Here is a 15,789-nt window from a genome sequence, read left to right as displayed (position 1 = left end):
ATATCCCTCTAAGATCCATTTTAATATTATCTAACACCTACGTCTTGTTTTTCCTAGTGATCCCTTTCCTTCTGGCTTTCACACGAGTATCCTATACGCATTCTTCTTCCCCCCATTCGTGTTACATGCCCTGCCCATCTCATTCTCCTTGACTTCATCATTCTAGTTATGCTTGGAGAAGAGTACACGTTATGAAGCTCCTCATTATGCAGTTTTCTCCAACCTCCCGTCACTTCATCCCTCTTCGGTCCGAATATTCTCAACACCTTGTTCTCAAACACCCTCAGTCTATGTTCCTCCATTAATGTCAGAGACCAAGTTTCACACCCATACAGAACCACAGACAAAATCATGTTGGTTAATCTTTTGAAAATAGTAACGAAAATAGCACAGGAATATCCATATATGGGACACGACCCCACGATGCAACAAATCTAGACAAACTGGTTTCTTATGACCCAAGCCCATTGTATATGACATTTCATTATCACCCCTTGCAATAAATAAGCCTTTTCAAAGAGTTTTTACTTGTTCACATACGTGTATAGATTTAGGTGCCAGGTTATTTCAGTCAGTGTAGGGACTAGGTTACAAGCTGGACGACCGGGAATTGGGGTTCGAGTCACAGATGGGGGAAAGACTTCTCTTCTCCTCAGCGTCCAACCCGACTATGAGACCCACCCAGCCTCCTGTCCTGTAGGTGCAACGGCTCTTTCCCCGGGAGTAAAGCGTCATGAAGGTGAGACTCGCTTCCATCTAGTGCCGAGGTTAACAATGCCTGGAGCTGTGCCTCCACCCTCATACGTCTTCATGACGTGGTTCTTAATTCCGTAACAGACAAGTTTACCTTTACTTATATAATTACTTGTATCTTACGTATATACATTTTATATAGATACTATATGATTACCCTATTGTACTATTCTGATGCATCTCGTGATTAAGTGAATTCATAAATGAAGGTGTAAATAGAGTTACCCCATTTTACTCTCAGCTGATATTTCTCCGCCTTAATATTCTCTGTAATATGCAACTTAATTCTTGTTATTACATTATTCTCACAAAGCGGATCATTAGGTTTTGCTTCCCTTCGAAACGACGCTGAAATTAAACACTTTTACTTTATTTTTCCGCCATGAACAATATAGGCCTATGCTAGTATTCAGTAGCATACTCATTTTGTCATGATTCGTTGAAGCGGCGTACGTACTTCCCAGCTCCATTAGACTCTCGATAACCACACCCTCATCCTTATCACAAACTGAACAGTTTGTATAACTTCGGGACTGGTCTAAACTTCATAAATATTGAAAGGAAGAATATAAAATAACAATTAATACAAAATCAGTGACAGGTTGGGAAGTTTTATCAAGTTCGTGCAGGTTCGATCCAGATAAACGAGGCGGAGTTTAGTTTATTTCACTAATACAGATAATAGATTCTGAAATCGTGTTCGTAATTGTATTACTCACGTACCTCATAAGCTCCAGTCAGATGCAATCGAAACCCACTACAACTCACACTCAGTTTCAGGACACCAACTCTCCCGCAAACAACAATCCTAGCGGCCACATCCGTCCCGCATCGTTGTCGAATCGCGACTGGCGGAGAGCGCCACGGGCCACGGCCACAGACGCGCACAGATGAGCTAGCACAGCCATCAACGGCCCTCAAGGTGCTCAAGGTTCTCTTGGCCTGCGTATGCTACTGGCTGGCCAACAGCACATTTCTCGTTATACACGTAAACTCGCGAGAGAAATGTCTCCACAACGTCTTTAAATTCAACGCATGTGAAACAAACGCCAATAAAAATTAAGAATTAAACAAATAAATAAATGTATTAAGAAGTGAACATGTACATGAGTAAATTAAAGCATTAATACATCCATAAACGAATAAAAAAATATGAAACACATTCACAGGTAACAAGGCGATTATAGTATCTGCGAGATTTAAATAACTTCCTCTGTCTTATTCAAACGGCAGGTTTCTCTATTTCCCTGGGGGTAAAGAGGCCAAGATTAAGAATGCGTGGAGTTATACATCCACTGCCTCATACGTCTTCATGGTATGGTACGCAAATTGGAGAACACACAGAAGTTACATTTCCTTAACTTCTACGTACGTGTATGTAAAGGTAAGTTTGCCCTTGTACTTAATTAAGCACCACGCCATAAAGACGTATGGGAGAGTGGAGGTAAGCCAAACTATTCTTGACATCGGCACCAGATGGAGGTGAGTGGTCAACTTCACAGCCCGGCCACTTAACCCCCGGGGGAAGAGACCCCAGTACCAATTAGACAGGAGGCTGGGTGAGCCCAAGGCCAGTCTGGAAGCTATGGTGAAGAAGAAAGTATTCCTTACCAATATCAGGAGCCGTTCCCTGACCGCCCAGCCCACAGCCCTTCACTATACCGACTGAAACATCCTGACCGATCCTGACTGCCATGTGCATGTATGTATTAAACAGAAATATTTCTTTTATGGAAACAACTACAAAAATAGAGCTTCGTTCTCTGAAGTAAATTGTGGCATATTACATTTAACATAAATATGCACTCGATGGACTAATTAGCAATTTGAATAACTAAACAACTGGTCGCACTAAGCAAATAGAAGGTACCCGGTTAGAATTTCGGTCAGGACACTGACTATCGGACTCATTTTCTTCAGTATTTCCGGGCAAGTTCCGGGGTAGTGCCTCAAAATCAGGTCATGATCGCTTTCATCCACATCTCTTCCAGTTCATTAATTTCTAATCCCCAACCATTCGATTCTATATACTGACTTATTTACTGACAGCGTCGTTAAATAACCAAAAAAGGTAGAATTTCTTAACACTCTCTCAAATAGTTAAGAATTTCCCCGTCTTATATGGATCCCGAAGTTCGTACCCTTAATCATGATATCGCGAAAAATACCTAAAATACCGTTCCATATTTATAGACTATCACAATACAACATTTCAGAACCATTTGTGTTTCTCCGAATTCAGAAATTCACAGGCCCGCAACGGCACATTATGAAGCTGCATGCAACACTCGTTCTAATTTTCTACTGCGCTAAAACTAAAAAAAAAAAAACCCCCAGCATTTAATCTATAAACCATAAATTGGAAAGAAACACAAGAGAATATTTTAGAGCGAGATGATGTTGGGATAACGGGTTTGAATTGCAGGCTGGAGACGGACTTTTGCCCGCGTCATACAGAAGCTAAAGTTAAAATGGTACCGGCGAATCTATGGCACAAAAAAAAAAACCTAACACGCTGAAGTTTAAGAGCTAAACCTCAATTCTCTGAACAACATAGAGGCCAAAATGACTTCTTTCAATTATGCAAATCGTGATGAGCCTCTGTTCACATCAATATCAATCTTCACAATTTCGTCAACTCATAAAATGCCCCCACTAATAGTAACATGAAATTTTCAAATTATAGCAACGTTAGCGCCATTCGATTTGTGGTCTTAAAATTTCGTATTGTGATATTCAATAATATGTAAGTACTGTTATAGTTTTTATAAGGTATTCTTTGGCAATTATGAACAGGTCAGTGTAATTTCGGGTCCAATAAACGGCGATGAATTTCTTGGGTGCTGAGACGGTCTCTCTTGCATAAAGACAGGTGAGCTCATATTTGGAAGGTCCAATGACGCGCTGGGGACCGAGGACGCGTTTGACTTCTATTTTCTCTCCGTTACGTAGAATGAAGATAAATGTAGGTGGGCCTCGTGGTCAGGGCCGCGACCTCTGACGTCACAGTGTGGTCATCCCATTGTTGGGGGATGAGCTGAAGGTCGCCATTTTAAAGGACGTCACAGTTTGCGGCCAAGCGTATCCTGCATCTGATCTCATCGTAATCCAAAGTTTTTAGAACAAGTTGGACTCATGTGCGATAATGGTTGCCGACAGAGAGACATGCTCATTTTTTGCGCTTTAATCAGTGAAGGCACGATAACCTAACCGATATAGTACAAATGAGTAACTTAATTTTAAGATATCGAAAACATAATTTTGATACATCCAAACATAATTATTACCTATTCGCGTGACTCCGAAATTTAGTGATATTGGATGTTACATTAATGCAATGTAAGGCCTATATTGCATATTGAATATTTCCTTAATTAAATTTGATAAGTAAGTTAATTATACTTCCGTATTCATGTGAGTGTTCTTATAATGACAAATTTTTAATATTCTTTCGTTTTAAGACTACTGACGAAGTTTGGAATCACACTCTGTACTTGTTGAATGCTATGATATTGCTCTTATCATTACAGCTCCGTGGCTGCCTCAGGTAATTTCTGTCCAGAGAGAATAACACGACTTACCACTTTATATGAAAGCTTACATAATGGTCTATACATATTTGGCACAAGAGGACTGAAGTGAATATCTTACACTCACATTTAACCACTTTATATGAAAACTGAAATAAATATCCAAAAACATTTCTAAAAGAGGTCTTTAACTCAAAATGAAGGGAATATATATGGATAAATACCGTCTTAAGTGCAACAAATTTTATTGTAGTTTTTTCTTCTTTTTCCTCCTCCACACTACATGTTTCGGCCCTAAAAGGCCATCATCAGGTGTGTATCACTCACGTAGCTGTTACACTGCTTTTTAAAATTTAAAATTACCAGTCTTTCTAATTGTATAAAATCTTTGTTAATCTACACGCGTCGATTTGATTTTTAAATTAGCACTTTTTAAAACTTAATTCACGTTAAAATGTCTATAAGATCTCTGTTCTTTCTTTTTCAAATTTTTAGTTGCTGAAATATAAATATAATAATGAAGGGAATATATTAGACCCCAGAAGTGCGTTTTAATAATATGTTGCATTATGGATATAGGGTCAATGATATTTAAAATCTGACAAGAATTCATTACTATAGGCCTACTCGAAGTGGCTTGTAGTTGCATTTGTGGCACCCCAACTATTTGGCAAATTTTCCAGTTTTATCTCCTAATTAGGACTATCATTTTCCTTGAATTTCACCAAGGAAAATCTGTGTACTCTTTAAACTGCAAATGTTATTCGCTACCAGGTAGTAATTATCATCAACAAATTCGACCTGAGAAACAAAATGCAGTAAAGCAACCTGATTCAAGTCATTCATTCATTCATTTATTGTATATTCCATAAATACATATACATAGACATAGAACCAGTCACATAGTTAATATAGTACAATACAATTATAAATATATATGTACAGCTTATAATCATTATAATAGATAAAAAACATGTGTTAAATTTACAGTCTTACATCACTATACATAAAATTATACAATATTAAAATTGTTTATGCTATTATCCTTATTTCTAGGCAAATTTGTTACTAAAGAATTCATCACATGTATAAAAAGAGTTTTGCAATAAAAATGTTGTCAACTGAATTTTACAATTTTTCAAGTCATTAGACACAGATTTGATTTTTTGTGGCAAATGATTAAAGATCTTTACCCCCATGTAACACATTCCTTTTTGGAATTGTGTCAGACTAGTTTGTGGATAATGCAGATCACAGATAGATCTGGTACTACAATTATGCATTTGTGAGTTGAATGTGAACAATTCCTTATTTACTATGACAAACAGAGAGATCGACAATATATATTGAGCTTGTAGTGGGAGGATATCCAATTCTTGAAACAAACTACGTCACGATGTTCTCTTTGTTGTATTTGTTATAATCCTAATTATCCTTTTCTGCATCCTAAACACTTTTATACTATGCGGGGAGTTACCCCAGAATATTAATCCATACGTTATTATAGAATGTACATAGGAAAAATACATCATTTTTAATGTCTCCAGTGGTAAAAAGGATTTAACTGATCGGATTGCAAAACAGGATCTGTTTAACTTATCAATTACTGCATCAATATGACTTTCCCACGTTAAAAAATTTTCAATTTTTAATCCCAGAAACGATATATTAGAAATACTTGGAATTTGAAATAAAGCTATATTTGGCAGCGAAATTTCCAGATCTGTTGATTGCTTCGACAAGGTTCGGTTTACAGACCCTCTTCGTTTTCAATAAGGTATACTACATTACTGAAATACATATATAATATATTTTATATTCTGCTCTTAACCATTTTATTCTGAAAGCTTATATATTTTCGGCATGGGAGAAAGTTATGGAAGTTCATTGAGGCCACGTTTTTCCTATATTTATTTCACTACAGATACCACTATCTGAAAGTTCTCAGTAGAATTAATTTTATTTAATATGAAATTTAACGGTCATATCCATCCTTTTGTGGCGCTCTGAACAACATAATTTTGAGTACATTTTGCGTTGTTAGCTCACAAATGTTAGTACTTTCAGACCACTTCCACCGGAGCTGGAAATTCAATTTAATATTTTAAATATTTAAATACTCACAACGTAGTATGTTCTAGGACGTCATAAAATTTAGTAAAGAAAATAACACAAAAGTAAAAAATATGTGAAACTATAGATCTACTCTACCTGTACGTCTCCATGTCATGGCATTTTTATCACAACGACAACTTCATCTTTTGTCTTAAATATGTGTAGGCCTGAGTTGTGTTTCCGTGACGGACGCCCGTTTCCTTATCTCATTAAAGTATTATTACACGTGAACGTATCTAAATTGTCACTTGGATCACTCTTAAGCACAAACACTCGATGACTCACACTTAAGTCATTTTTCAGACGAACAAACACCAGCATCATGAAGGTCATCATCTTTCATATATTGACACAGTGCTAAGTCCCCGGACAGGGGTGAAAACTTGCTATGACACGTCTATTTTACGAGTAATTCCATGTAGAAGGTTCATTCACTTAGGTGGAAGTCTTCCGATCGAATATCAAGGATATATGCGACTCTGTTTGTGAGATACGTGGAAAATTTAGTTTATGGCGTTATGTAAATTATTCTTTATTTTGGGTCTATACGACTTAGTTGGTTGAAGGGCTATGCTACAAGCCAGAAGGTCACGGGTTCAAGTCCCGATGAGGTCATTGGACTTTTTTCAGTTGACCTTATCCTTCCAGCCACACTAGGCCCTGGGGTTTACTCAGCCTCTAACAGAAATGAATACCAGGAATTAATTAAATAATTTTCCTGAGGAGTAAAGCGCGGCCGGCGCGTAAGGCTGACAACCTTACCACCATCTTTGAGCCGATTGTCTAGATAATGTGGGACTCTCAACGTCTCACAACCCTATGGGCCTTCACGGCCTGGTACAGGGATAGCTTTACTTTTTTTTTTTTTTTACTTTACGACTGAACATCTGAATTGCTCGACAACTTTTAGGGAATATAGGATTTCAGATTATATCTTATGGGATATAACGCTGTGTAGTCCATTTAAAGTTAATCGACGTTTCGGAGGAGCATGCCTCCTCCATCTTAATGGTCGAAGAATAGGCCAAGCAAGAAACCAGCATGAGAGCAGGTGGAGAGGAGAGAAAGCCTTCCATACTAAACAAAAAATCTGTCCGACGGATTAGGCGCTGATCCTAGGTCATAAAGAGACAGACGGACAAATATGGATTCCAAATAAGGCCTCGTTTCTTTCAATTTATAAAGAACACGCCAAAACTCAAGACTTTGCCCATTGAGTAAGTATGTTTATGGGCTTCTGATTCAAAGAAATACTGTCAATGTTTCCTTAAATGACATACATCAGTTGGTATTTGTAATGGTGACGCAATGTGTTTTCTGGGAGTTAGGAGCTTCATTTTTAAATATTAGAAAAGATTCACGAAGCAAATGGTTATTTATTTCAAAGATTACTACCACAAATACAGCTCATATCATATTTTCCCAATGCTCTATTATCGATTTTAATATTATCTTTGCCCTCTAATTACCTGACGCGATCGCTTCCCTTCAGGTTTCCGATCTGGATATTATACCAATTTCACATTTCTCCAATCCGTGCTACTTGCCTCGCTCATGGATTTGACCTTGATTTGACAATCTTAGCAATACTTGGCAAAGAATGAAAATCACGAAGCCTGTAAACTATCGGTTCTTCAGATAGTCCATTAATTACAGGAAGAAATTGAAACTCATTTATCCTTCCAGCCGCACTATAGCCCTGAGGTCAACCCAGCCTCTAACGGAAACGAGTACCAGGACCCTTCCTGGGGGCAAAGGTCGACCGGCATGTAAGGTTGACAACCTCACCGCCATCTGTGAACCGATTGTCTAGAAAATTTGGGAGCCTCGACGTCTCACACCCCTATGGGCCTCCATGGCCTGTTACAAGGATAGCCTTATCATTGTACTATTCTTCCATCTTATGAAAGGCAAATACATCTTTAAACTGCAGGAAATCTTCAGACCATTCTCCATATTAGAAGGCCCAATACTCTTCATCACTTTTTATTCACCCGGCATACTGCCACCGAGCGTCAAGCTTCGGTAGGTAGAAACCCTCTTTTTACTCAGTAGGTTCCGGGTACAGATGTGCCCGGGTCGTGAAATGAACTAAGAATAAGATTTAGTATATAAAACATGGCCGGTCACGGTAGCCAAGCGGTCTAAGGCGTGTACTGTCTTCGCTCGCTTGGAAACCGGGATCGTGGGTTCGAATCCCACTCAGGGCANAATATATATATATATATATATAAATATATAAAACACACGAGGCATATATTACGTTTCTGCACTTAAGTAACCATCACCCTCCCCCATCCTCCCCATTCTTCTTCTTCTTCTTTACTTTACAGTGTAAGTTATCAAGCCTCTTCCGACTTTATGTAACTACTCCAACTTCTCCAGTTTCTTTCCAATGCCTGTCCAAAGTCTTTTTGACTTATACCGCACGGTCTGGTTCGTCACTCTTTTCATTTTTCATTCTGTCCAAATTGTTTGTCTGACTGACTGACTGACTGACTGCTCAATTACTGGTGGTCCTCCAGTACAGCGATTTTCTGATCCGAGTCCCAAGGGGCTCATGGCAATCTGACGGGTCTAGGAGCCTTCAGCTTCGTTTGCTTGATTTTGTCTGTATTCATTTATATCAAAATTCCTAACGAATTTATTTCTACGAAGTGTCGTGTATGAGTAACTATACTGGCTAATATTTATGCTTTTCAAAACCAGTGCAAAGACAATAAATACTGGCATCTTTTTTAAAATTTATAATTATAATTATAAAGAAAGGTCACGTTTATATCTTAAGGCCTTTCAGCAGGGGATACGTCCTGCATCATTCCAAAATATTGATATCTCGTGCATGCATGCTATAATCGATACTGGTAATTTTCGCATTTATTCTTACCACCTGTAATCTGTATTGGCACTGAAAGGGCTCGAGCAAGTAGCTGTAGGACTGTAAATCTTATATACGAAGTGTCTCAGAATAACGTGGTGCACAGGACCTCCCAGCTTCACGGCATTTGAGCGCCTCATACACGTCATAGTAAGAGACTATGCAAGCAAAGACTTTTACATTTAGTAGCCTTGGTAGGCATATTGTCCTATGCTTTCGAGAAATTTGGGATGGGATTTCAAAACTATTCTAATCGCACGGCCAACAAGGTCGTTTCCGTAATCGACGTGATAATGGAATTGTGATGCAACCTTAATAACAAGACACCTTGCGTAAACTGTGGGACTCCATAGAGTCAATATGGACTCAAAATAGTATTGCTTCACTGAATATGATCCAGTGTTCAGGTTACATCACGTCGAATAGATGTACGCTGAAGATTATCAGTAATGTTATGGGAGTCAAGGTGTCTCATTCGCATGGACAGCAAGGCGGAAACAAGCGGATACCTTCGGACAGAAGTGACCGAACTTACGTATAATTACGTAGTAATGCTGCAGTCCCTTAAAGAATATACTTAGGGAATCCCCCATTTCTGTCGATGAGCAATCTATTTCGGCCAGAACTTGAATTAGACATGTGTATAATAATGTCACGATTTATGGGTGACTTAGACGGGGTTTGGATTTGTGAATGGATTTATTGACCACTTACACACACGGCTCGGAACTGCAAGCAATTACAGCGCCAACGCAATTCTCCACAATTCACAAACTACCGCAGAACCAGCTAAGCTTTTCCAGCCTGTTGTCTCTTCACTAACCGTTCCCTAGCAACTGCTTTAATAATGGAGATTCTTCAGCTTCATGTGCTCAGTTTCTATCTTCACAGCCTCCCGTACAGAACTGAACTTCGTTGCCCCATTGGTTTTCCTTGTAACTCATTGGTACGGGCCGCGCAGGTAACACGGTTCATTCTCACATGCTAACGGTCTCCGCGGCAACGTGTTTGCTGAGCAGTTGCCCAGAAATGGCCGCGGCGCAGACCACAGAAAACACCGTTCTACTATTGTTGCGTGCGTGTCCACTCCTTACGAAGTCACCGGGTCTATACGCCACAAAAATATATAGGAAATAAGGAAGCAAATATAGACAAGTTTTATTCTGACATTTTTGCCTACATTACTTATCAACAGCAAATAAAAACTGTCCATAACTCACACATTCAGACTCTGACGAGCGTTTGAAGCATTGCATATCATGGAGAGTAACTGCCACCTAAAAGGACACCTTTTCAAACTGGGACTGATAGAAGAAGACGAATCAGCCACACATCCTGTGTGAGTGTGAGGCCATAGCTTATTTAAGATTTCGTCACCTGGGTCAGTTCTTCATGGCATGGAACCAAGTGACTTTTATGACGCCCCCCTAAATAAAGTTCTACATTTCATTCGAAGTGTAGGATTAACAAAGAGTTAATTCGAAGGAGAAGCACAGTAGATCATTAAAGGTCGCAGTGCAAGGGCCGGATTTTATGGCCCACCCCTTACAAACATACGAGTACATACATGTAGAGCAACGGTCTCCAAACTACGGCCCGCGGGCCACATCCGGCCCACGAAAAATTGTGCAGAAATGCGCCAATTGAACTAATTTTCCAATAAGTACTGGTAAATGTGATTCCTAGATATATTATACTGACATATTATACTGCAGTTCGATGACTTAGCTGTGGAAAGGTTCTTTCGCGCTTCTTTCAGCTCAGGAATGAAATTGATATACTTCTTACTGAGAAGAACCATCACGAACCACTTTTATCAGATACCGAGTGGCTTTGGAAATTAGCATTTTTTGCTGATCTGGTGAACCATATGAACCATTTGAATTTAAAGTTGCAGGGTGAAAATAACTTATTCTGTGATTTGTTTGCACTTATCAAGGCATTCAGAGCAAAGTTGATACTTCTGAAAAGCCAAGTGAAAAATTGTAACTTTGTTCATATGCTATACTGTGCAGAGTTGCATAAAAAGGGTGAAGCTGAATTTCCTTCCTCGTTTGCAAATTTAGTCATTTCAGATTTGAAAGAACAATTTCGGAAGCGATTTGCTGATTTGGATGCCAGTGCTCAGGAAATTAGATGGTTTCAAAATCCGTTTGACTGTGATGCTGTAGATGTCCCAAGTCAAATTCAAATGGAAATTATTGAACTTCAGGAAAATTATCATATTAAAGACAAATACAAGGAAGGAAATTTGATCGAATTTTATAAATTTCTGAATTCTGAGCAATTTCCAAATTTAAAGAAATTTGCATGTAAATTTATCTCCATTTTTTGGGACGACATATCTGTGTGAACAAACTTTTTTTCAGATGAAGTACATCAAGTCGAAAAACAGGGTAAATTTATCCGATGAACATTTAAAGTCGCTACTTCTGATTAGCGTTTCAAAATTTGAACCTCAATTTAATCAGATTTTAAGAATGCAAAAGAGTTCCATCATTCACATTAATTGTTTTATTATAATTTGTGATGAAAATATGAGCATTTGCTGCTACTGTCTGTTGTCATTAATATACGATAATTTATTCTCACATACTTTGTATTTAGTTTATGAAATTCTGTTCTTTCAATAAAACTCATATACCTAGAGTTACTAATTTCTCATTTTATCCGGCCCGTTGAAAGTGCTGAATTATCTAATGTGGCCCGTGGTTCGAAAAGTTTGGAGACCCCTGATGTAGAGTATAGAAAAAATTATTATATTTGCAAGTTACCGAAATCATATATTATTATAATGTAAACTTAAAAAATAAAAATTAATTAAAATCTGCCATTCTGAAACATTTTTTAGAAAAAACAACAGATGCTTCAACTGTTAACCTTTAGTATACTCCAGCTGTCACAGATGGAAGCGAAGACTCTACAGGAAGATGGGCAACAAGAGCGATCTCCGCTGCATTTTATGCAATTAGAATAGGCCTATATGGTTAATATTCCCGTGAGGAGAAATTCATGGGAGAAACCTTATTGAGAAGCTAATGTCATTCTCCCATGCACGGCTTGATCTCCGATGTGGTCCTTCTTTCTCCTCCGGAGTTTCCAATTCAGATTCTAAATATAAAGAGAACTATCTGAGTACAAACGAAGGTGTCAAAAGTACTTGTTAATTGTTAGCAGAGTAACGAACAGATTGGTACCGATCCCTCCTCCCCCAAAAGCTCATTTCTTTTTGTAGGAACTATAGTCTCATTGGGCAGAAGGTTGCGAGTTTTGCGTATGGTCGACACTCTTCGTGTATTTACTTTCTAATATTCACAGTAATTGGTATTTTCTCCTTCGTTTCAAGTATCAATTTATTTCATCCTGTAAGGAGTCTAAGTACTCAATTTAGCCTATATCAGTGGTAGGTAAAATTATGGAATATATATATACATGTATATATATTGTGACAAGCAAATCCATTGCCAGCCAACACTCGAAATACGCGCAAGCAACAGTAGGGAAAACTGTGTTTTCTTTGCGTCCGTGGTGACGCCACAAAACTGTACATAGCGGTCACGTGATATGTGTTCTCTGTAGGTCCAGCCAGGGTGGCAATGGACTAGCCGGATAGCTATCACGTGATGTGTTTTCTGTAATTTGTGTCCGTGCCGCGTCTATATTATGCGAGTGATTGAGTGACTAAGTGAATAATAAGCGACCGGATTATAGCGGTGAGCTGGAGGAGTACAGAAGAGTACAATAAATCAGCCTATGAAGACCTGACGTGTGATTTTAAGATTTTGTGTGTACAGTACTACATCGATATTGTTAGTGTGTCATTTAGTGAGACTTTCATAGTTCCTGTGTTACGAACCCGTTGCCAGGGAACGGATAATAAAGACCAGTGAAAATAGACTGAGAAGATCAGTGTGGAGTGATTATGAATTGTGTAAAGCAATAATAGTGTAATAATTATTTGTAATTACGACCTGTATGTTGTTAATAAATCCAATTATCAACCAGAACCCCGTCTTTAGTCACTGTGACACGTGACAGCATATGCGCGCACGCGTGCTGTGTCTGTATGAAGGAGTGTGAATGGCTAATGATTTTAAAACTAACCTACGACAGAGATGAAATCCCTCCGCTTAATTAAGCATCGCTTCGTGAAAAGTAGATGTATAGTACAACGCATAATTACCTCAGCACTAAAGCTAGTCTGGACGTTACGGATAACAGAAAAACCTTGTGTCGGCGTCGGGAATGGAATTTCGATCCCTTGGCCGTCCTGCTGCGGATATTGCAATAAGCTGATTGTTCAATAAGCGCTGAGGTGTGTGAAAATCATGCACTGACCCGTGTGCTGAATGTCGTCATGAGTGAAAGTTGTGAATTAAAGTCATATTAAGGAGCTTTCAACTACAGTTGTATAGTCTTATAATTGATTTCGCATTCAAATTCCTTCGTTCACTGAGCGGAGTACTACACGCGTAAGAACGGTACGCAGACTTATCACGTCACCGGTTTCTTTGTTGTGACACTCTTATAATATTGCGATACACAGTTTTTGATTTATATCAAAAAGAAATGATCATTTAATGGACGGATTTACCGCACTTCTCAAAGGATTACGTTGTATTTCTTTTTTCTTCCTCTTCGCTCCCACTTTGGAGCATAGGACTGATTTCTCAGTTTCTTTGATCATTTTACAGATGGTACGAGGTTTGGACAAGTGATCAGCTCGTCGCAAGGCCTCTGCCTAAACACGGGACCATACAAGCACACAATAAACGTATACATACACCAAACATCATGCCTTGTGTGGGGTTGGAACCTACGATCCCCGCTTTCGAGCGAGAGAATACAGTACATGCCTCGGACCGCACGGCTACCGTGACCGGCTATTATGTTGTATAAAACTGAATAAATAAATTGATATACAAAGGTCAAGCTGTCCCTGTAACAGGCCGTGAAGGCCCATAGGGGCGTGAGAGTTTGAAGCTCCCACATCTTCTAGACAATTGGCTCACAGATGACCGCCCTTTAACCCCAAGGAAGATTCCTGGTACTCACTTCTGATAGAGGCTGGGTGGACCCCCGGGCCATACTGCGGATGGAAGGATTAGGTCAATTGAGAAAATTCAATGACCTCATCGGGAATCGAACCCGCGACCCTCCGGCTTATAGCGTAGTGTCTCATTCAACTACGCTACCGCGTGCCCCCATTAATATATAAAAGTAAAGGTACCCCTGTAACAGACCGTGGAGGACCATATGGTTGTGAGATGTTGAGGCTCCCACATTTTCTAGACAATCGGCTCATAGATGGCGGTGAGGTTGTCAGCCATACGCGCCGGTCGCACTTCACCCCCAGGAATATTCCTGGTACCCATTTCTGTTAGAGGCTGAGTCGACCCCAGGGCCATTGTGCAGCTGGAAGGATTAGGTACATTGAAAAAATCCACCTCATCGGGATATATCATATGACAGTTACTTATATTGTATATAAATGTTTTAAATATATTTGTATATCTAATTTCTATTGTAGGTACCAAACATAGAAAAGTATAAATATGTGGTTGGTGACAGATATTAACGTTTACTGGAACGAAATAAAAAGAAAATAGGATACCCTGAAGATAGGTATAGTACATTCATCTGAAACTTTGGTAAGAATTACCACACTACAAGGCATAACGTCCCAGAAGAAAGTAATTTTCATAGTCACCACCGTGAGACTATAAAGATATTGTTTTGTTTCTGAAATTCAAGCCTGAATCCGCCAGTCACAGTCGCCGTGCGGTCTAAGGCATGAAATGTCTTAGAACTTTGAAACACAGGGTTCGTGGGTTCGAATCCAACTCGCATGTCCGCGTTTCTCCTGTGTTTATGTTTTCTTGTGTAGGTAGCACCATGAGACAGGGCTGGCTACCCGTCCAAGGACATAGACAAATAATGAGGAATCCAAGGAGTTTTTAAGATCCATAGTTCAGATTAGTTCTGATGGGAAGCAGGCCACAAGGTCAAATAGGAAAAGTATCAGAACTAGATGTATTAATCCGCTCGGACATCCACGCAGACAGAGCTGAAACGTTTTCTTCAATCATTACCATAACCGATCCCAAGAACCCAAGAATTCCTAACCATTCAATCTCAGTCAATTGAGCTTGAAGCTGTAACTCATGAACCTAATGAATGTGCCTCGCCATCTATCGGTGTGATAATTTGATATTGACAGATATGTTTGCACCATCTAGCGCACAAATATGTAACTATCTGATTACAATAGTTTGCGACATTGCTTTACGACATCCCCGGCAAAGAGAAGCAAAGATCATATGACTGAAAGATATTACACTCCTCTAGACATTTACTTCACCCTCATTCTGCACATATGTAGGAATGATTAATTATTTAGTACTGCAATAGAAAATCACTGTACTATAATGAATCACATACTAAAATTGCGAAGTTTCATAAATTTCTATCGGAAGTAGAACACCGAATGCAGGCACAACATTCATATTAGTC

General features: G+C 39.0%; 1 protein-coding gene across 2 annotated transcripts in view; it reads right to left on the bottom strand.

Annotated features, from left to right (window-relative positions):
* LOC111870400 (cuticlin-1) overlaps nt 1-1,639 on the bottom strand; it is an 82,941-nt gene extending 81,302 nt beyond the window's left edge. For both annotated transcript variants that reach the window (XM_023862654.1, XM_023862652.1), the window contains exon 1: nt 1,477-1,639. The gene's annotated coding sequence lies outside the window, so the exon portion shown is untranslated. The remainder of the gene's footprint in view (nt 1-1,476) is intronic.
* Between the last annotated feature and the right edge of the window lie 14,150 nt (nt 1,640-15,789).

This window comes from Cryptotermes secundus, unplaced genomic scaffold, assembly GCF_002891405.2.
Source record: "Cryptotermes secundus unplaced genomic scaffold, Csec_1.0 scaffold1114, whole genome shotgun sequence".
In the NCBI taxonomy this organism is placed as follows: Eukaryota; Metazoa; Arthropoda; class Insecta; order Blattodea; family Kalotermitidae; genus Cryptotermes; species Cryptotermes secundus.
The sequence above is the reverse complement of the archived record's forward strand: the minus strand, read 5'-3'. Positions and strand labels throughout refer to the sequence as shown.